Raw genomic sequence first — 21,095 nt, 5'->3', positions numbered from 1 at the left:
AGCGAGCGAGCAGGTGGTCAGCCAGGGAAGGGGTGGAGAGAGAAGGAAAGAGAATCCCAAGCAGGCCCTATGCTGTCAGCACAGAGCCGCATGGGGGGCTCGAACTCATGAACCATGAAATCATCACCTGAGTCGAAGTCCAACACAACTGACTGAGCCACCCGGGCGCCCCCGTTTATCAGGCTGTTTTTAACAGGATCTAAATCCCATCAGCTGTGGTTGAAATGCTTCATTTTGCCCGGGCTACAGGTGGTACGAGGGTGGGCAGCTGATCACCCTTCCCCCCCACCCCCCAGACCTCCTGATGGAAAGCTGGGCGCTGCCTCCTCACCTGCTTCCTGTTTGCAGGGGGAGGTGCTCTGATCCCACTGCTCTGCCCCTTGTTGTTGCCCAGCTCTGGGTCGGCTCCTGGTCATCTTCCTCCCGGCTGGCCCCTCGGCCTGTCCTTCCCCACGCGTGTCTCCCTGGCCTTGCTGTCCCAGGCCACCTTCACTCACGACATGCACCCGCTGGGGAATCCCTCACACCAGCACCAGCGCCAGCGCTCCCGAAAACGCAGCCTGTGGCCACGATTCTAACAGTCACCACATTTAGTGGCGTGAGTCTCCCTGCGTGGGGAAGGGGCAGGGCGAGTGCTGACACTGGTAGACAAAGGGCGGCGGGAACCTCTCTGGAGACTTTATGCAAGTTAGGAGAAGCCGGCCTTTAGGCAGATTTGGTCACAGGCTGGGGTGCCTTGTTTACAAACAAGCACCTGCTGGGTTGTAGCCACCGCCCTTGCTGGCCACCTCAGTTTTGTTTTGTTTTTTTTTGCAGTGCAGTACATGGTGGTCCCGAGTAAGATAAGTAGTTTAAAATCTAAGAGGATAAACGTCCAATCCTACATTTTTTTTTTCAGTGTAAACACTGGCTTTTATGCTTGCAGGTTTTTATGCATCCAGCACTTTTAAATCAATTGTTGCTTTTCCAGAAGTAACATATACTCTTGATAGCACATTTGTAAAACAGAGGAAATAATGAAAAAAGAAAGTACTGATGCTCCATTACCCTATCTCTGAGGCTTAACTCCTGTTTTAGATTTTCACCCTTATATTTCTAATATGCTTATCATATATATTCATAGCTATTATTTCATTTGATTCTCACAAAAAAACATTATCAGGTAATCTATTCAGAAATGGTCATGCCCCTTTTGGAGAGTGTTAAATAAGAATATGGGAAGTTGGGGCACCTAGGTGGTTACATGTCTGACTTCAGTTCAGGTCACGATCTCACAGTGTGTGAGTTCGAGCCCTGCATTGGGCTGTGTGCTGACAGCTCAGAGCCTGGAGCCTGCTNACTCTGGTTCTTTCTCTCAAAAATAAGTACACATTAAAAAAATGAAAAAAAATATGGGAAGTAGAAGATTGAGTGGCAGGACATTGGCATCAGAACACGGTGCCCAGAAGGCAAAATTCCTCTAATGAAGGGGTCCGCACCCTTTCTGGGGCCCCTGGCTCTAACCGAAGTGCTTAATAACTAAATGCCTGGGTGACCCTCCCTGTGACCACGTGGCCCCGAAGGTGGAAGTGGGGTTTCCAGTCACTCTGCACACATTCACTGAAGGGGAGTGAGTGACAGAATCCTTACAAACCCCTCGGGCCCGGGGCAGAGGAGGCCTTGGACAAACGTGAGTGGGGGTCACACCCGGTCTTGTTTTTGAGTTTTACTACGTCCCTGGTGCTGGCTGACTGCTTGGGAGTCATTCTCTCATCTGATCTCCGAGGCTGTCCAGGGAGGGGGCAATGTTAGGATCTGGGTCCATTTTGCAGATGGAGATGAAGGCTACGGGGTGGGATGGAGCTCGAGGAAACAGCTCTGGGCAGCAAAGGCACCCGAATCATGGTCTCCTGCAGCTGCTTCCAGGGCAGGATTGAACACACGGTGAGGAGCCTTGGATTCTGCCGGAGCTCTTGTCAGCAGAGAGCAGTGGGTGTGGCAGACTTCCTGCTTTCCATTTTCCCAGGTGTTTTGGGTTGTTTTTAGTTTATGTATGTTTATATATATGTATGTATGTCTATAGTTATCTATTTATTTATTTAGAGGCAGAGCCAGCAGGGAAGGGCAGAGACAGAGGGGAAGAGAGGGAGGATCCCAAGCAGGCTCTGCACTGTCAGCACAGAGCCTGAGGTGGGGCTCGGGCCCACCAAACGTGAGATCATGACCTGAGCTGAAATCAAGAGTCGGATGCTTACCGGACTGAGCCACCAGGAGCCTCCCTCCCCCCGTTTTCCCAGGTTTTGTGCGGCAGATGTAACAGGACCCTCTGGCTTCTCCATTATCACAGTGTAGCCCGAGGATGCTACAGCTTGTGTTGCAGGGTCCTGATGGCCAGCTCTATTGCCTGGACGTGATATAAATGAGAAAAAAAATCTGTTTATAAAGAAAATGAGCCTTCCATTTGCGCTTTCCATTTTGGCCTAAATAGAGCTAAACGATTTTTTTTAACTCACTCTGATATGTAACGTGTTCCCAAGAAGTGCTCTCTAAAGAAATACAGGAAACTCATCTGCAGGTTAAGTGGGACCAGACCCAACATATTTCTAAATCTCTAACCTAAACGTTTTTTTTTTATTTCTAGGAGAGAGAGAGAGACAGCGTGAGCAGGAGAGGGTCAGAGAGAGAGGGAGACACAGACTCTGAAATAGGCTCCAGGCTCTGAGCTGGCAGTCAGCACAGAGCCCAACGCGGGGCTCGAACCCACGAACCGCGAGATCATGACCCAAGCGAAAGTCAGACCTTAACCGACTAAGCCACCCAGGCGCCCCGAACCTAAACGTTTTTTATATAAGAGCTCCGATGGGTCTGAAATTGCCCCAATGTTAGGAAGCATGGTATAGGATTTAATCCACTGTTCCCGTGAACACGCTGCTGCCCCGTGAAAATGGGGGCATGTGGGGGGGCCTGGGGGCTCAGTCAGCTAAGCGTCTGACTCTTGATTCTGGCTCAGGTCATGCTGTCACGGTTCCTGAGATTGGGCCCCTCTTCGGGCTCTGCGCTGACAGCACAAAGCCTGCTGCTTGGGATTCTCTCTCTCCCTCTCTCTCTGCCCCTCCCCTCCTCATGCTCGTGTGCTCTCTCTCAAAATAAAATAAATAAACATTAAAAAGGGAAAAGAAACAGCCACATGTTTAGCAGTGCTGGGTAGCCGGGGACCCATCAGCAAGCCATAGAACCATGTTGAAAAGCTGGTGCTCCCAGCCAGCTTTCCTGCCTAAAAATGAACCACAGAAATCACTCTGGCTCCACATCTCTTTCAGCTACAGCCTTACTTTTTCTCTTCCTTCTCACAGCTCGACCTCTGGAAGCACTGTCAGCAGCCTGGCTTTCCACCTACCCTCACTGCTCCCGCACGCTGGTGTCCTCTGGTCTTATTCCTTTAAAGTCGTCTCTTCCTGGTAGTGAGGTCCGAGATGCGATTTATTTTAATTTATTTTTTGATTAAAAAAAGGTTTTTTAACATTTATTCATTTTTGAGAGATAGAGAGAGACAGCACAAGCAGGGAAGGCACAGAGAGAGAGGGAAACACAGACTCTGAAGCAGGCTCCAGGCTCTGAGCTGTCAGCACAGAGCCCGATGCAGGGATCGAACCCACGAACTGTGAGATCGTGACCTGAGCTGCAGTTGGACGCTTAACCTACTGAGCCCCCAGGTGCTCCCCACCCCCACCCCAGGCGCCAACTGGGGTGCAGTGCTGGTCCCCAGCAGTACCCATGGCAACCATTCTTCCTCAATGAGAGAATCCGCTTTGGAATCCATTGAGAGCAGCACTCGGAGCTGGTACACGGTGTGGGAGGCCAGCAGACCTCCCAGAGAGGGGGAGGCAGGGAGGCGGCGCTACAGGGGACTCGATCGCAGAGAGAGGTGGCCTTCCCTGCTGGCCCTGCCTGCAGTTTTCTCTAGACCCCAGCTTTCATCAAAAAGGAATAACCACACGCATGTTACCATGGCTGCTACAGGGCCCGGCACACAGCTGATATTCAGTAAGTCGTTAAGGATTTTTTATCAGCACAACACACCGAGGAAAACAGCGGTTGCTGGGGTGCCTGGGGGGCTCAGTCGGGTGAGTCTCCAGCTTCAGCTCAGGTCACGATCTCATGGTTGGTGAGTTCGAGTCCCCGTCAGCCTTGCTGCTGTCAGTCTGGAACCTGCTTCAGATCCTCTGTCCCCTGTTTTCTCTGCCCCGCCTCTCTCTCGCTCCCCCTCTCTCTCTCAAAAACAAAAAATAAACATTCAAAAGATACAGGGGCGCCTGGGTGGCTCAGTAGGTTAAGCGTCTGACTTTGGCTCAGGTCATGATCTCACATTTCTTGGTTCGAGCCCCGCCAGGCTCTGTGAGCCTGCCTCGGCTTCTGGTTCCCCTCCCCCGCCCCGGCCCTTCTCCACCCCTCTCTCTTAAAAAGNCTCACGCTGTCTCTCTCTCTCCTAGAAATAAATAAAAATATTTAAAAAATAAAAACATTAAAAAAAATAAATAAACTTTAAAAAGTTTTTTACAAAGATATGAATAAAAATTTACAGTACAGTGTCACTCAGCAGCCGTTTAACAGAGGTCTTCACAGATCTCATCCTGGTTTTGTTCTTTTCTGCTCTTGGATCTTGGTGGACGTAGGACGCCCCGCAAGGCTGACCTGCTCCAGCCTGGTGCACCGAGCCTGGGCTTGCAAAGCAGCCAGCTTATTAACCTGCAGTTATGATTCCAATTATCCAGTGAAATTTATTTATGCATTCACGATACGAGGTGCCCTGTCTTTGCCAGACACCAAATTGCCATCCACGGTGGGGACAGACTTGGCCGGGAGACCGAACAACTCCTGTGCCCCTTAGAGGACACGCCGTTCCAGGTGCTCACCTCCACTCAGGAATCCAAATTAGACAGTGGACGTGAGTTTCCAAAGGGATATTCTCAGCTCACTGTTGGTTGAGCTCCCAAAGGATCAATGGCTCCTTCCCAGCTCTTTCTCCCTTGGAAATGTCATGAGTCACAATGCTAATGTTTTCTCTCCAGCACTTCCTTCCAGAGAATTTTACATTTAAACACCTCCGTGCAATTCACCAGGTGTTTCTGCATATGCACATTACGGGCAGAACGGAAATCTGTGGTTATCATTTATTTGCTCCCTAAGGAAGTCATTGAAGGCCTACTATGTGCTAGGACTTGCCGAAAGCCGCTTGAAGATTCCCGTTATCTACTGCAGGTCCCAAGCCCATCATCCCTTTCGTCCATCAGACTGCAAGTTGGGTGGAGCTTGGGGAAGAATCAATTGGGAAGAGTCCAACAGCGGGAGGCAGAATCTTCCTGGAAGCATGTAACTTTCATGTCTGGTCCCTGGGCTGGGATGCCAGGAAGGCTACTGAGCCACACACTCTCGGCCCCTTGGTGGAGCTTAGGCTCCTCATAGAACGGTGTCTCAGAAGAGACTTCCTAGTGAGCAGCCCAGGGTGGAAATGAAAGGATTCCAGTGAACTGAGTGGCCGAAGCTGAATGGACTTTTTATGACGCAGCCTCTGCAATCACTTGGTGTGGCCTCCACTGCTCCTCTGTGGGGTGAAGCGGCCGCCAGCCCGTCCGGTCCCCCATGCACACACCCAGACCCCATTGTCTCAGGGGAACAGCATCCGGGAACTTGTGGAGTGTTTTGGAATGATGCCACTGAGTGTCAGGATAAGACTTGGTCTATGGGGTCCCAATCCAGATGCACTATAATTAGGGGCGGAACCCAGAGGATTCGGTGATGGGTAGGACTGGTATCAAACTCTGTATCTTTTACTTACAGGTATGTGGCATTAGATAAACTATTTTATCTCTTTGAGTCTGGGTGTCATCGTCTGTACACCACACAATCGTTCCACCCTGGTGGTAACTGAATGAAACGAGGCTTGCAGAAGGCTAACGGCATCTGGCACAGAGTAGGTGTTCAAGAAATAGGAAAATGTGTGTTAACCCCTTATGTTATTGTGAGGGCTTCTGGTCAACAGCAGGCTGTTGGTGGTTAAGTTTTATGGGGAGTCAAAGTGACATGAGTTCTGACTGTACAAGAGGTCGGCACCCCCATCCCCACACTGTTCAAGGGTCAACTGTATTAATAACAAAATGGAAAACACTCGCTTAATAATAACAATGAGGAGGACTAATTTTGCTGTTATCCTTATCGGTATTGTTACGAATCACTGGTACGTAGGAAGCCTGAGATGTCTGCACTCTCCGCTTTCTTCCTCCCTGGTTCGGTCTCCCAATGGGGACTGCGCTTCTGGGTCTAATGACCCACCTCGTCTGCATCTCTGTGGTCCTGGGAAGGAGTGGACTCCCAGTTCCCTCATTTACCAGCCTCCGGTTACTTCCGGCTCCCTCTGGTTATAGTGCCTTGGGCTCCTCTGTCATCTGTAAAGGCAGTTTGGTGCAGTGCGTCCCTCCTCCTGGGGCATCTGGAGCTCTGTTTGCCTGAGGGGGTCGTGACTCATAGAAACATCCAGAGGACAGTGGGCTCAGACAGCAGGGAATGAAGAGGGGGTGGGACGGTGGGTGCTTCCTCCTTCCCTTCTTCTGCTTCCACCTTCTTTACCTCTCGCTCTTGTTTTTGCTTTTACAAACATGGGACAATCGGGTTTTTTTTAATGTTTATTTATTTATTTTGAGAGAGAACACAGGAACAGTAGGAGGGCAGAAAGGGAGGGAGAGAATCCCAAGCAGGCTCCCTGCTGCCAGTGCAGAGCCTGACGTGGGGCTCGATCCCACAAACCGTGAGATCATGACTTGAGCCGAGATCAAGAGTCAGACACTTAATCAACTGAGCCACCCAGGTACCCCCAAACATGGACAATCTTACATGGGATCCTCTGTAACTAGGTATTTGCATAATAAGGTTTCAGGTCAGGAGCCATAACTCTAATCCATGAAGTTCAACTTCATTTTAACAATAGCTGCGTAACAGCTCAGGTCGTGATGAGCCCTGGCACATCTATCCATTTCTCTGTTGACCTATATTCTATGGCAGGCAGACTTTTTGGGGGTTTGCCACAATCCCTCAGTTATGCATTAACCATAACATGTAAATCCGTGTAGATTCCTTCTTTCATTGCTGTAGCATGTATTTCCAGAGGTACAACTTGTATGTGTATTTTATAATTTCATAAATATCACCAGATCCCCTTCCTCAAAGGTTATAGCAGTTACCCTCTCTTTAACCACTTATCTACTAATCATTCCTTACCCAGAAACCTCCGTGCTTCTATTTGGGTAGCTGCTCCCAAGCTTGGCCCTCTGAGTGGCTCGTTGGTGAAGCAAGGATTTGGAGAGTGAAGAGAAAGATATTAAAAGTGATGCCCAAATTTGCTGATTGAAATAGGTTTTATCATGTATGGGTTTGTTCTTTACTTTCCCTTTGCATTCTATTTAAAAAAATCAAAAACTTTAAAAAAAAAAAAAGGGGGCCTTGTCTTTACAGAAATTCTGTCCTTTAATCTGTGAGTCCATGTAGGTGTCCTTGATATATTTTGTAATAAGGCACTTGAGAGGCTAATTGCATTGTATTTATAGCCTATAGAGGTGGTTTCCACTTTAGATGAGGTGCTTCTTTGGCAATGTACTAATAACCACAGGATCCAAGAGCCTCACCTCAGACTAATGCAGAAAAATTCAAAGGCAGGCTTGCAGGGGACCCTATAAAGGCACTGAACGGAACAGACAGACCCCCAGCAAGAGTAGAGAGGCCCACAGCGAAGCCGCCTGTTTCATGTGATTATCATGCCTTCCTGGTTTCCCACAAACCTTGGCTTTCCAACCTGCCCTGACGTTCACCTTTGCGTTGACCGTCCTGAGCTCCTGCTGTTCAGATGTCTAAATGTGTCTGGAGGGCCTGACCACCTGCCCGTGGCTTCTGGTCCACTCTCGCCCAATGCCCCAGGTCAGACCACTGCTCACTTCTGACCATGGCCATTCCCTTAAGATTTCACTGCTCCTTTCAGACGAATGAAGTCGCTGGCCTGCCTCGCTTTACTTTTCCCCCCCTCTTTCTCTCTTCATCTCCCCGTTACATTGCCCAGTTAACACTGGCCAGTTCCTGGTCACTGTGAATCTCTCTGGATATGCATCATTTCTTCCCTTAAGTAGTTGGTTTGAAATGGTAATACCAGTAAATACGGATGGAACACATGGTGGGCATCTGTGTTCTGTGAACTAGGCTGGGCCTGTAGACACAGCAATTCTGTGAGTAGAAATCCTACTGTAGGGGTGCCTGGGGGGCTCAGTTGGTTAAGCGTCTGGCTTCGGCTCAGGCCATGATCTCACAGTTCATGGGTTCAAGCCCTGCATCAGGCTCTGTGCTGACAGCTAGCTCAGAGCCTGGAGCCTGTTTCAGATTCTGTGTCTCCATCTCTCTCTGACCCTCCCTTGCTCATGCTCTCTCTCTCTCTCTCTCTCTCTCTCTCAGAAATAAATAAAACATTAAAAAAAAAAAAAAGAAATACTACTGTATTTGGTAAGCTTAGAGAGGTTTAGTGACTTGCCCCAAACACACAGGTAGTAAGTGGCACAGGTAAGCTTTGACTTTGACATCTACACTGCCCATCAGAGGGTCCCATCTCCTGGGGGATGGTGTGCCTCTCACCGGATGACATTGGCTGTCAAGCTCTTCTTCATCCCCATTCTTACCTGAAAAGGTGAACACCTACTGTGCGCTGGGCACTGGGCCAGGTGCCTTCACAGACCTTGTCTGCCAACCATCTGTGGAGTTCCTGGAAGTCAGGGACCTCACTCTGCACGTTTGAGCCGCGGCAGCTCCTGACGCAGCACTGGGGTGTGGCTCCAACTCACTCCAGTTATTTCTTCCCTTTACCATAAGTGTTTTGAGGACTTGGGTCTGCTCATTGCTTTCCTAGGTTTTTCTTTATATTAATTTTGTTGCTTTGCTTATCTTTTCTTATATTTCCCTGCCACCCACGCCTGAGACAGAGCTGGGCTTCTACTGTAACTAGTTCAGGGCCTGCTAGCACTGAGCACTTCATGTGATGTGTTCACACACACTTGACCTTCTTCCGTGGTCTCATCTCCATTTCGTAGGCAAGGAAACTGAGGCTTTGAGTGACCTTCTGCTGTGCCAAGGTCATACCTGCAGAAAGGGGGTCCCAGCCAGGGGCGATATGTCCCCCAAAGGGACATCTGGTAGTATCTGGAGACATTTGGTTATCACCCCTGGGAGACCGCTCCCAGCAGGTGGTATTAGATTAAAGCCAAGGGAGATAATGAGTCTACCCGACAGTGCTCAGGACAGTGCCCACAACGAGGGATTATCAGGACCAGGTGTCAGCAGTGCTGAGGTTGAGAAACGCTGCCACAGGAGAAGGAAAGGAGACACTTTGATCTCATTTTCTACTCTTGGGTATCATAAGAGATACCGTTTTAAATCATATGTGTAATATTCACAGAAACAGCAAATGCCCTCTTTTCCTCCTGAGATGGAAACCCAGCAAATGACAAAATGATTATTAATTATGTCTGGGGTGTAAGGGACAGCACAGGCTATCATTCTCAAAGTGAAGGAAATGAGCCTTAATTTTTCAAAAAATTTTTAAAATGTTTTATTTATTTCTAGGAGAGAGAGAGAGAGAGAGAGAGAGACAGCGTGAGCAGGGGAGGGTCAGAGAGAGAGGGAGTCACAGACTGAAACAGGCTCCAGGCTCTGAGCTGGCAGTCAGCACAGAGCCCGACGCGGGGCTCGAACCAATGAACCACGAGATCATGACCTAAGCAAAAGTCGGACGCTCAACCAACTAAGCCACCCAGGCGCCCCTCAAATTTTTCAAATGTGTATTTGTGGAGAGAGATTTCCCATTTGGAACCACCAAAGGTAACATTTGGTTTTCTAGAACAGCCCATCATGAAGACATGGGTCTAGTGGCTCCAATTAAGTGTGAGAGTTAATTTCAGACTATAGGATTCTATACTCTAATCCGGGCAAAGGTTGGATCTGAATTTCTTTCCATTAAAGAGCTCCTGGTCTCAGACTTGTAACCAAATAAAGAGCCTAAATGAATCACTTAAGTTCCACCCGTCAACATGGGGGATAAAATTATATTATGTTTGGGGCTTGTTTTAAAATACCCCATCAAACCCAAAATAGGAGGTGGTACATAGAACGAGACCAGCAAAATGCTGGTATTTGTTCAAGCTGGAGGGTGATTACACAGGGGTCTGTTTTACTTTTCTTTCTACTTCCGTGTGTGTTTGAAAACTTTGAGGAGAAGCATCTAAATTATGTGTACTGTGACCATCTGCAGAGTGACAGGTCATGTGTTTGAAAGTATATTCAACAGACCTCACTTCTTGCTCCACTCTCTGGATTCACAAGTAATGTCTTGAGCAAGATTCCACACATGTTTCTAGATGATTGTTGAACCCAGCAGACCGCTCATCATCTCAGTATTTTCAGAGAACTTCGAAAATTAAAAGTGACCACAATATGGGCAAAGTATTTGAACAGACACTTCACAAAGGTATATGAATGGCCAGTAAGCAAATGGAAGAGCTGAACATCATTAGTCAGCAGGTAAATGTGATTAAAACCACCATGAGGTGCCCTGCGCGCTGATTAGAATCTTCAGGGGAAAAGACTGATAACTACCAAGTATTATCAAGGATGAGGACCAATTAAAATCTCTTTTATTTCTGGTGGGAGTGTAAAATGGCACTACCATTTTGGGAGAAAAGGAAGTCTAATAGTTTCCTATTAAATTAAATACTCATCATCCTTGTAATGCAACCATTTAATGCTTAGATATTTATTCAGGAAGAATAAGGTAGTTAACTCTGCAGAAAGATCTATGCAAGAAAACTCACTCATCATTGCAGCTTTACTCATCATAACCCCAAAATGGAAGCATCCCATATGTACACCAACAAGAAAAGGAATAAACAAAGTTTGGGAGATATATGCAATAATAAGACATAAAAAGAAAGAAGAAGCTATTGACCAAAAAAAAGGCCAAATATCAGAAAGAGTAGGCTGCATGAACTAAGGGAGAGTACATACTGTGTAGTTCATTTGTGAGAAGTTCTAGAATAAGTAAAACTAGCCCATGATGGGGAAATTCTGAACAATGGCTTTCTTAGGGGATCAAGGAAGGGGAAACTTTCTGGGGAGATGGGAATTAATGGTCTCGGGCTTGATAGGAGTTTGGGTTTAACAGGTGAAGACATCTGTGAAAATGTTACAGATGGTACCCTTAAGACTGGTGTATTCCCAACTGCCACTCCCAGCCGAGACGGAATGACAAGGACCAGATTCTCCCTCATGTCTGAAACAAGCAATAAATGGACAAGATCTGTCAAAACAAGAGGTTAGGAGAAAGTGGACACCAGGCAACAAAGGGCGAATGAAGGAGAACAGTGAGGAGGACCCTAAGATTGCCCTGGTTTATTGCCTGTGCGTTTCCTGCCTGAGCATCAGGGAATGGAAATCAAGTCCACACTTGCAAATCCCTGGAATTAAGGAGACATAGCTGAGGCGTCTGGGAGGGCCAGGCAGTCAGAATTTTTGGAACAGAGTATTGGAGAGGGGAGAGAGACACAGAAGGAAAATTCGAAACGGGGTTCCTCTCAAGTACTGAAGTGAATAATGACCAGCATGTACGTGCAAGGAAATTCCTTGAAGCTTGGAAAAGAACCACTTGACTGGAGGAGACGTGATAGTGTTTGGTGTTCATACAGGGCTGGGAATAGTGCCTGCTTCCCCTAGGCAGACTGAGGAAGCTCGTGGATTACAGCGTCCTGGGTAGAGTACACAGAAGAGTCTTACCTTGGCCATGGAGAACTGCATCCTGCACTGTTCTGGTCCCACATTACAAATCTGAAAAACATCAGGCTCTGCTGAAGTAGCTTAACTGCATCCCAGGACAGAGCTCAAGAACATTTTAAGAGATCAGGAATCCCTGCTTTTTTTTTTTTTTACTTTTTAAAAAATCTTTATTTTTTTAAAATGTTTTGTTTACTTCTGAGAGAGAGAGAGAGAGAGAGACAGCATGGGCAGGGGAGGGTCAGAGAAAGAGCGAGACACAGAATCTGAAGCAGGCTCCAGGCGCTGAGCTGTCAGCACAGAGCCCAATGTGGGGCTTGAACCCACAAACCATGAGATCATGATCTGAGCCGAAGTCAGATGCTTAACTGACTGAGCCACCCAGGCGCCACTAAAAAATCTTTATTTTTGACAGAGAGAGAGAGAGAGAGAGAGAATGAGTGGAGGAGGGGCAGAGAAAGAGGAAGACACAGAATCTGAAGCAGGCTCCAGGCTCTGAGCTGTCAGCACAAAGCCCGATGCGGGGCTCGAACTCAAGGGCTGTGAGATCATGACCTGAGCCGAAGTTGGACGCTCAACCAACTGAGCCACCCAGCTGCTCCTAGAACTTAAGAATATTTACAGGAATACAGAAATACCCAGTGTCAAAAAAAGGCGGGGGGTTTGACAAAGTCTGACATCTGATTGAAGATTATCAGGCATGCAGAGAAACAGGACATACCACCTGTTAGGAGAAAAGTCAAACTGGAAACTGACAGATAACTGACACAAACACTAGAACTAGCAGAAAGGATTTTAAAAGAATGGCTGTCACTACATTCCATATGGCCACAGAGTTCAGAAGACACATGGGAGATATAAAAAGACCCAAACTGACCTTCCAGAGACAAAAGACAAAAATTGCAATATGTGAAATAAGAAACACACTGGCCGGGACTGATGGATGGATTTCAACATCTACATCGAAGAAAAGAAATTAGTAAACCTGAAAACACAGCAATAAAAACTGTTCAGAATGACATCAAGAGAGAAGAGAAAATTTTAAAATTATATTAGCAGTGTCAGTGAGCTGTGAGAGAGCTTCAGGCAGCCTACTGTGTGGGTGGTTATATGGACCCTCAATGTGGGGTGGACTGATGTGGGAACAGAAAAATATCTGAAAAAAATAATGCTCACAAATTTTCCAAATTTGTTCAAAACTATAAACTTCTACATGAAAAGCATCTGTGAACCCCAAGCACAAGAAACGTGAAGATAAGCACACCAGGAGCATTGTAAACAAATAGCTCAAAGCCAGTGATTAAGAAAAATTATTAAAAACTTCCAGAGAAACGCATTGCAAACTGAGGGATGACAATAAAGATGATAAATTTCCCAGGAATAACTCAAGTGAGAAAAATGTGCAACAACATTTTTAAAAGTACTGAATGGAAAAACAAATCAATCTAGAATTCTGTACCCAGTGAAAATGTTCTTCAGAAATAAAGGGGAAACAAAGATGTTTTCAGTCACACAAAAGCAAAAAGGATTCTCCTCACTAGATGTGCACTGCAGAAAAAATGTTAAAGAAAATCCTCCAGGCAGAAGAAAATGACTCCTGGAACCACACAAGGGTCAGAAACGGTGGGCGTTTATATGTTTATGAGCACTTTTTAAAAATTGAGCCATTAAAAGTATTAACGATGTCATGTGATGTTTGTAACACACATAAAATAACATGTGACAGTACACACATTTATGACATGCAGCAATGCATGTTTGTCGTGCTTAAAATGTGTGACAAAACACACATATGTGTTCCCTGTATGTGCACAATGAATGTCATGGAAATAGACTCTTGTGGTTCTTATGCTATAGAGTATAATACCACTTGAAGGTAGGCCATAATAAGTGAACCCCAAAGCAACCATTAAAATAAAAAATCAAAGAGGTGTAGCTAACAGACCAATGAGCAGACTAAATGCAGTATTTAAAAAATTTAATGACACTCAAAAGAAGGCAGAAAAAGGAACAAAGAAAGACAAATGAAATAGCGATGTTATGACTGAAGCCTACCTGACTGTATCACTAGTTACATTGTTGGTCTAAATGTAAAGGATCCGACTATCCCTTTGGAAGCCTCTTTATTCTTAACGATTCACTCATTCCCAAATTGATCTGAATCAAAATCCTAGCAAGGCCTATTTGTATAAATTGATAAACTGATCCTAAAATTCACATGCAAATGACCTAGAATAGCCAAAGAAACTTTGGAGAAGACAGGTAAAGTCGGCTGGCTGTCACGACCCTCAGTTCAACACTTAACTCTAACGCTATAGTAATGACGATAAACCAGGAGATCAATGGCGCAGAACAGAGTCTGGACAGTTTGATCTTCCCCACAGATGGCTTTTGAACAGCTGGAGAGCCACACCCACACAAAAATGAACTCAGATTGAGCTACATAACATTACATTTAGTAAAACTTAAAACTTTATAAAACTTACAGAAGAAAACATGTGTAACCCTGAATTAAAGCAATGATGCCACAAAAACAATAATAAAAGCATGATTCATTACAGAACGAACTGGTAGATTAACCCAAATCCAAACCATCTCCTTAAAACAAAACAACCTATTAAGACAATGAAAAGACAGCCAGTATCCAGGAGAAACTATGTTCAAATCATCTGAAGATGGTCTAACGATCTGTATGCAGAATAAGTAAGGAACTCTCAACATTCAACAATAAGAAAACAGACAATCCAGAAACAAACAAACAGATGTGAATAGACACTTCACCAAAAAAGATACGTAGATAGCAAATAAACACATGAAGAGATTCTGGACATTAGTGGGGCACCTGGGTGGCTCAGTCGTTTAAGCATCCGACTTTGGCTCAGGTCGTGATCTCACAGTTTGTGGGTTCAAGCCCCGCATCAGGTCCTGTGCTGACAGCTCAGAGCCTAGAGCCTGTTTCAGATTCTGTGTCTCCCTCTCTCTCTGCACCTCCCCTGCTCATTCTCTCTCTCTCTCTCTCTCTCTCACTGTCTCTCTCTCTCAAGAATAAATAAACATTTTTTAAAATGTTTTAAAAAATAATCTGGACATTAGTCATTAGGGAAATGCAAATTAGAGCCCCAATAAACTACTACAATACACCTATTAGAATAGCTACAGTGTAAAGAACGGATAAGAATTAAATGCTATGAAGGATGTGGGGACAGCCAGGACCCTCAGATTTTTCTGGTAGGTACACCCACTTAGAAAATAGTTTGGTGATTTCTTAAAAAGTTAATCACATGACCCAGACATTCCACCTCTAGTCATTTGCCCAAGAGAAAGAGGACCACATAAGCATATAAAAAGACCTCTCCAGAAGGACTTGTCACTCTAGTCTTATTAGCCATCCCCCCAAATTAGACATCCCCCCCAATGTCCACCAACGGGTTTTAAACTGTGCTATATGTATGCAATGGAATCCAGCAATAAAATGAGTAAAGTATTTGGATGAATTTCAAAATAATTATGCTGAGTAAAAAAAAAAAAAAAGAAAGAAAAAGGAAGAAAGCCAAGCCAAACGAAAGTACATACCATATGATACCATTTATATAAAATTCTAGAAAACTACTCCAGGGGCAGAAAGCAGAGCTGTGAAGCAGAGCTGTGAAGGTTCAGGTGAGCACAGAAGAAGAGCTTATAGAGGAGCATAAGGAAGCTTTTTGGGGTGATGAACACGTTGGTTGTTTTGGTCACGGAAGATCATGTCCTGGGGTGTATATATGTCCAACCTTTCCAACGTGCATATTTAAATATGTTCAGCTTGTTATATGCCGGCTAGACTTCCGTAATTATTTATTTTTTTATCTATTTATTTTTTTAATGGTCTTGTTTATTCCATTGCCAGACCAAAAAGACTGGTCAGACTGGTCTTTAGTTCATGATACACGAGCTGCAGTGTTTAGGGCTGGAATGTATTGATGTCGGCAATTTGCTCGGAATCCGGTTGCAGGAATAAAATGAATTGGGGGGATGGACAGAGGGATGGATACACGGACAGATGTGTGACAGCACCAACACACACTTTTTCGCTTTCCTTGATGCAGGTTTTTCCTAGCGATTTACTTATGCATCAAATGCACCACAGAGCACACGGGCAGTTAGATGCTGATCCCCAAGTCTTCAGCCCTGCGAACCCCTATCTATAAAACTTCCAGGTGACGTTTGCTGCCTACACCTCCGATTTCCCATCAGGTGCTGGAGCCATCCCAGGCCTTCTTTGTGGTTTCTCTTCATTGGTATTTCATCTACAACAACGCCAGAGACGTTTCTCTCTAACTCACTGGTGAGGAGACATTGACACCCTTCTCCCTGGTCGCACCTGCTTGACCTTAGGAGTCAAGGGCAACGGCCTGGGTGGGCAGACATGGCAACGCGCTCATCACTGCCAGGCTCATCACTGCTGCTTTTCTCTGCCTGCATCTCGTGCTCGTGACCTGGCTCGGATGCTGCATTCCTTTGCTGGGACCGTCATCACAGAGCACAAGAGATGGGGTGCTTCAACCGCGGAAGTGTGTTTCCTCATGGTTCTGGAGTCTGGAAATCTGAGATCAGGTGTCCACAGGCTCCGTTTCTCCGAGGACCCCTCTCCTTGGCTCCCAGATGGTCCCCCTCTCTTGCCGTTTCACACCGTTGTCCCTCTGCCTGCGAAAGCCCCTGGGGTCCCTCTGTGGGTCCTAATCTTGCTTAGAAGGACACAAGTCAGATAGAATTAGCACCCATCTAATGGCCTCGTTTTAATGTAGTGACCTCTTTGAAGGACCCGTGTCCAAATACAGCCACATTCTGGAGGTGCTGGGGGGATAAGGCTTCAAAGTATTAATTTTGGGGGGATACAGTTCAGTGCATGACATGATTATGAAGGGGCTTGCATACAGTACCTGCATTGGCTCTGTGACCCTTACAGATGTCTGTGACCCACAAGTGGCATATCTGATTTGCATCCAGGTGGCCTTGTCCAGAGGAGTGGATCCTTCCCAACATACCCATCTCGCTGCACCTCTAGGCCACCATCCTGTGTCATCTGCAATGCCCAGTGGCCTCCAGCTCAGCATCTCCAACCCTCTGATTTGTTCTCCCCACAGCAGGCAGAGCGAGCTTTGAATCCTGTAGGTGGTCATGTCCACACGGCCACGGTCCACTCCATGCCAGCCTTTAGTGGCAGCCAGGATCAATCCAAACCACAGTTTAGCTTTCCAATGTCCCTGCTCACGATTCCAGCCGCGTCTGAGAGCAGAGCCCCCTGTTGCGTGTCCCCAGCCACGCCGGCTGCCTGTGTGGCCCCTGCTGCCCGAAGCCTCCTCTTCCCCCAGGACCTTCATGTGTGCTAGATCTCTTGCCTGGACCCCCTGAACTCTTCTCTCTATCTGTTCCATCCAGCATGAGGGCCACCTCCCGCGATAATGATATTCTCTGACCACCGCCATCCCCCAGCAGACCAGGTGAGGACCTCCAGGTATATTCTTTCATTACATAGTGTCTTTTTCTTACACTGCTTCTTCAGGGCTGCTATTAAATCTGTAGCTGTGTGTTTTAGGGCCCGTCTCCTCCCGCACATTTCCATAAAAGCAGGGAAACCGTTCAAGGTGTTCATTGTCGTAGCCCCAACGGCAGCCGATGCATCACACATACTAGGTTCTCAATAAATGTTTGTTGAATGAATGAACGAAGCCACGGAAACCTTTAAATCAACTGACCCCTAGCTGTTTGCCACAGTTTAGAGATTATTCATTCTGCTCACCCTTTGATCATTTTATTCCCAACTGGAAGTTTCATCAGTTGGATGACAGGCAATGAAGATAGAGACCAATGAGTCATTTTCTGAGCAGCTGGAGTTAAGGTCGCGAAGGAGGGCGAGGGAGGGAGGGAGTGGGCAGAGAACGAGGTTAACCGTTGAGCCTCTGCGCATTGATTACTTTTGATTGATATTCCTCATAGCGGTGCTGCCCCATTCATTAGCATGGGTAGGTGAGGGTTGGATGTAATTTTAAACAACACTTTGAGGCATTTCCATTCTGGTCCTGAAACAGCTTAAATATTTTATGAGTTTTTAAGATTGGGAGAAATTAAAGCAAGTATGTAATCTTGCTCTGTGTGTGTATAAATATATACACATATGAAATTTAAATATACTCACACAAAATCTTATTGTAGAGAATCTCATAAATCTAAAAAAGATAGGGAGTCTAAAAAAAACCTACCCATATGTAAACATAATATGAAAATATATTCAGTGTTAATTTCAGAACTTACTGCAATCTGTAGTACATCGTTAACAATTGCACATACACTCTCCCAAGAGCGAGAGTGAATTTTTTAAAAATGAAATATTTTGCATAAAATATTTTGATATTTAAAAAAACCAATATAACTTTTTAAAAACCATAAAAGAAATGTCTAGCAGGAGTTGTAAGGGAATAGTTTTGGGGGAAAAAAGTCATTTTGCTATAGGTTTTATCCTCTGAAAGTGGGACCAATGTACTAGATAATTATGTACTTTGGGATCATTTAGGGGCTTTTAGCAAATAATTTATCTAGTGTTCAAATGGGAATGTAAATAAATGAGTAATTTTTCCTTGTTAATTATAATTCTTGTGAATTACAATGTCTAGGCACCTCTCCAGGACCATGAATCCACCCATGAGTCAGAAAATGCCACCAACATTGTTGATCTTGCATTTGACAAAAGTTTCTTTTCCTATGAGTAATCATTATCTTCAATTTTAGACCATTTCGGAAATAAAAACTGACATTAAAAGTAACTTCTGTTTAATTCCATTTCTTGTACGCATTTAATGGCTTATAACATGTTTCTATATCTCAATGAAGCCGTTTATAGCTGAGGTGTTACTTTTTATTAAGTATGTATTAAATGCATCCTTTATTACAACTTGCTACAATCAAATATCTTTTAAAAGATTAACTCGCAAGTCCCTATTTCTGCCAAAACGAAAAACAAAGAGAACACATTTCAGTGTGATTGAGGCTAAGAAAGTCTATCAACTATAAATTTTAGAACAATTGCGATTTAGATCGTATTTAAAATTTCAAAGTGTTTTGCCACTGATTTGGTTCGATTACCATATTATCCGGTTAGGTGCATTAGGAAACCTCTCTGTGATGCCGCTTCTGTAAAGGATCCTGTGACTTATGCACCCCTCTTCCTTTAAAAACCAAATGCAATTCACAAAAGAGGCTTATGGATTTGCAATTGAAATAGAAGTGTTGCTTGAAACAAGAGAGGGTGAGGTGGAGTTTGACCTTCCATTTGGATATAGGAGCAGGTCCTAATAGTATATGTTAACGTGTGCATTTTCTTTCCACTTCAAAGGAAAACAATTTGCAAGTGCAAACAGGGTAAGTGGAAAGCCTCAGGTTTTTGAGGTTCTGAAGGGGTTTGTAAATGCTAATTTTGAAAAAGGTACTCAGAGAATTCTTAGTGCAGAGGAGGACGGCTAAGGCATCTCTTTCAGCCCCTTTAATGACAGTTGCGATTTCAGAAACCTAAAGGATTAACATTGTGTCTTCAGCTCTTGTTTTTGAAGCACCTACTATGTGCTCAGCATCTAGGGTGTATCATCTCCCTCAATCCCCAGCAAGAGCTCTGCAAGATGGGTGACATCACCATTTAATCAAAGATGGGGGATGGCTGGTTCAAGGTCACTTGGCCAGTGAGTGATGGGGTGGAGATAACAAACCCAGGCCAAGGGAATCCCAAGGGGTTTACTTCCTGCTCCTTGACTCTACAGGAGGGATTCGCTAGTGAAATTAATGAAGTGGGCAGCGGGTAGCGTTTGCAGTGCGCCCCATAAATTACCAGAGATGCTCTCCCCCACGGTGCTGGTCCGTGCGTTACCTGCAGCTGCTCAGTCCTCACCCAAACCCCCCAGTGGCTGCACAGGGCCTGCTGAGCACCTCTTGGGGGCTGCTCTTTGCTGCACCTGCCCTTAGGAAGGCTTATTCCTAGGCCTTCTTGCCTTGGGTGTCCCTGTTACTATAATGAGCTCATTTAATAAAATCCCACATGTTTCACATAAGCCAGTGAAACAGTGCAAAAAGAGATTTGTGTCTATGGACTTAAGATGACAACTTTCAAAAATGCTCTAAAGGGAAGTGACTCCAGAAACAGCCGTTGAATTAGTTGTGGATCAGATAACAAGGCTGGAGGCTTCGGCAGGGAAACGGTTGGTCATCATTCAGAGGATTCTGATTGGTAGAAGGATTACTACCCAAACTAGTAGACCTTGCACTGTGGGTGCGGTTGATGGAATGTATACCCCAGGAGTAACTCCGTACTCAAAGAAAAGGTGTGAGCCTTGCAGGAAAAGGTTGGTAAATTGAAGTACATGTTTTAAATTAAAATGAAGATCTTAAGGTATATGTGATTTTCTCTTTTTCTAATTAACTGAGAAGTTGATCATTCCACAGAATCAGATCACAGAGCATTGACTTTAGTTTTAAGAGTTGAAAACGAGTAGCTTCTACTGGGGGCTTACCCTTACCCTTACAGAGCACAGGACAGGTGGTGCTAGCCTGACAGAGAACAACGCTGATGTGACTAACCGTCACTGGCCAGTTCCTTCTGTCCCCATCACTAGGATTACCTCCATTTTACAGACGAATCAATCATGATGCAAACAGGGTCTTCCAGGAGCTCCGGCCACTGGAGAAGGTCAGAAGATGAGGGTTCATGTTGCAGATCCACCACTAATATGCCTCAGACAAGTCAGTGTAGCTCTTGGAGCCTGTGTCCCTGCTTTGGTAAAATAAGAATAATAATATGTCCCTCGCAGTGTCTTTATTAGGATTGTGTGAGGGTGCCTGGGTGACTACTACCTGCTATTTCTTTTCCTCTCCTTTAAGTGAGAGAGGTAATTTACACACGTAGAAAGATATACAGTCTGTAAGACAGAAACAAATAAGGTGCAATGATGGGAAAGGAGGGAGGGATTCCTCTGGACTGACTGAACGAGGGATGGCTTCCAAGTAGGAGTCAGATGAGCCGGGCTTGGCATATAGTTTGGCTTACAGACTTAAGAGCCTGAAGAGCCAAGGAATGGAGATGAGAAATCACAGGCTGTGCACTGGTGAGAAAGCATGAGGGAAAAGAACCAAGCGGGGGTGGAAAGGACGGGTTTGGGCGGATAATACAGGCCTTGTAGGCTATACCAGAGCAGTTGTACTTGACCCACGAGGCATTCAGATGGCTGGCATAAAGCTGTCAGAAG

General features: G+C 45.5%; 1 long non-coding RNA gene across 2 annotated transcripts; it reads left to right on the top strand.

The window, feature by feature from the left end:
• Positions 1-3,808: 3,808 nt before the first annotated feature.
• On the top strand, positions 3,809-18,629 carry LOC144245533 (uncharacterized). Of its 2 annotated transcripts, XR_013339281.1 has the most exons (5): positions 3,809-4,023; positions 15,915-16,153; positions 16,348-16,422; positions 17,248-17,309; positions 18,480-18,629. It is a non-coding gene; the product is annotated as an uncharacterized LOC144245533 (long non-coding RNA). The 2 variants fall into 2 exon arrangements; XR_013339280.1 differs by having other exon boundaries at positions 15,915-16,422.
• The last annotated feature ends 2,466 nt before the right edge of the window (positions 18,630-21,095 follow it).

The sequence above is a fragment of the Crocuta crocuta genome, unplaced genomic scaffold, assembly GCF_008692635.1.
Source record: "Crocuta crocuta isolate KB4526 unplaced genomic scaffold, BGI_CrCroc_1.0 scaffold299, whole genome shotgun sequence".
Classification (NCBI taxonomy): Eukaryota; Metazoa; Chordata; class Mammalia; order Carnivora; family Hyaenidae; genus Crocuta; species Crocuta crocuta.
This window is presented reverse-complemented; position numbering and strand designations above follow the sequence as displayed.